This window comes from Oryzias latipes, chromosome 4 (assembly GCF_002234675.1).
Source record: "Oryzias latipes chromosome 4, ASM223467v1".
In the NCBI taxonomy this organism is placed as follows: Eukaryota; Metazoa; Chordata; class Actinopteri; order Beloniformes; family Adrianichthyidae; genus Oryzias; species Oryzias latipes.
Genome location: NC_019862.2, coordinates 497352 through 499404, shown reverse-complemented (window position 1 = coordinate 499404; position 2053 = coordinate 497352). Strand labels below are relative to the sequence as shown.

At 36.6% G+C, this 2053-nt stretch overlaps 1 long non-coding RNA gene across 1 annotated transcript; it reads right to left on the bottom strand.

Moving 5' to 3' along the window:
- Nucleotides 1-210: 210 nt before the first annotated feature.
- Nucleotides 211-1480, bottom strand: LOC111947316. Its single transcript, XR_002873120.1, has 3 exons — nt 1079-1480; nt 815-888; nt 211-414 (listed from the first exon to the last, which is right to left on the bottom strand). It is a non-coding gene; the product is annotated as an uncharacterized LOC111947316 (long non-coding RNA).
- Between the last annotated feature and the right edge of the window lie 573 nt (nt 1481-2053).

Genomic DNA, 2053 nt, shown 5'->3' with positions numbered 1-2053 from the left:
ATACAGTATATTAGCTGCATGTTGGATGCACATTAAGTGGTGCCAAACAAATTTTAAATGCAAAGAAAAAAAGGAATGACAAATGTATATATAAATAGATATATATTTTTAATGTAACATTAGGTCCTCAACAAATGACATTCACAAAACTCCAAATTATTAAAAACAGCAACTTAATAGAAAATCAAATAACGATAAAACAATCCAACATAAAGAACACAACAGCTCAATGAGGGGATTTTGGAAAGTCAGAGTCTTTATCAGTCTGAAAAGGACCTCTCTGCACCAAATCCATTCTTACTGGATCAGAGACTGTGGTTGGTCATTCAGCTGGACCAACTGGATTTGAGGTACCGGTAGGTGGGATTTTGGATCCAGTAGGCTCCTCTTTCATACACGCCTCTCTTGGAGCCTCTGGAACATAAGATACAGAACTTCAATAAAAGCAAACAGTGAAAAGTAAAACAGTCAAATGTTTCCCTTTCAACAGTAGAAGTGGTGACAGCAGTTTCTTCTGCAGCTAAAAAACAAGAATTATTATTATACAATTATCAATGATAAAGTTAATAAAATATCTATAGCAGAATACTAATAATAGTTTTGTGGCTCATTTAAAATCTGTGTACAGGTTTTTCACAATTTCATGATCTTTTTATATATTAATAAGAGATTTATTGGTTGTGTATTTGCATGAGATCATATTTATTAATTTAATTATGAACAGTTTGGGCACCATACTTTTGAGCTGCTGTTTATGAAAAAGGGGTTATGCAGACACTGTTTTTTTAATTACTTTACATGCTTTTAAAATTACCTGAGATGACATCTTCAGTGAAGTCAGGATCATCTTGGGATGTGGACGCTGCACAACCTCCAATATTTTTGATACTTTTTGAGAGCAGAAGAAGAAACTGAATCAGAATTAGTTTCGAGTTTTCCATTGGAAATTACGACAAACGGGGTCGTTATGTGTGGAAACTTCACCTCGGATCAATTAGTATCTTACGTAAAAATTGCGCAGCTGCACAGAAAGACTGGATAATGTAAAAAATACGGCCCCAACATCTTCCAAACTTACCTTTTGATTGGTGTTGAAGTTCTTCGTCTTTTTCTGTGGCATGAAGTTCTCTTGTTGTCGCTTTGATCAGCGTGACAAAATGTGCTTGTTTTTTTCTTTTCCCCAACTTTATTGATACAAACTCCTCTCGTAAATGCACACTGTTCCAGGCTCAGATGCAAATATGTTGACCAATCGTTGCTAAGAGTGGTGTAACGTCATTATTTGGGTTGCCAGATTGGTTCAAGTGTGCTGACAGGGGGGATCATCAAAGTGCAGGCAACTTTCTTTTGCACAACATTCAGAGCGCACCTTGGTACGGAGGTTCTATGAAATGGGTTGCCAGATTTGGGTCTTTTTTATATTATTTTTGTCGCCACTTCGGGGCCCTGGTGGTGACGGGGGCCCTACGCGGCTGCGTAATTCGCGTATAGGGAGGGCCGGCCATGGCTGCAGATCCCCATTCATTACCCGAAGCTGGGATTTGAATCAGCACAGTTAAGCAACAATCGAACTGGTGGGTGCAGCCATGATTTAGGTTTAAATGAATTTTTTGTTTATGATTGTGATTTGATTAAAATAAACTATTTTTCTGCTTGATAAATATTGTTGAAATATGAATTATGTGAGTACTTGTTGAAATGAAATTATTGATGATCATCTATATTGAATTTAAATTATGAAAATGTTGTACAACTATCGATTATTGTTTTTTTGTAGTTTCCTCCTGAATATGAATTGCATATGCATTTGTTTATGATGTTAATTAAGGATGTTGCGGAAATGTGGTTTCTTTTGATCAAAGAAAAATATGATTTATTTATCGTCACTGTTTTGACAGGCCAGGTCGCAAGACTGGTCTTCTTGCCAATTTATTGGATGCTCAACCTGAGCATTGGAAAAACTTGGAAAAAATCGTTGATCAGGGAGTTTTACCACTCCCAGAAGAAAAAGAGGATAAACCCTCTGCAGATGGTGAGCTAAAAAGGAGCCCGG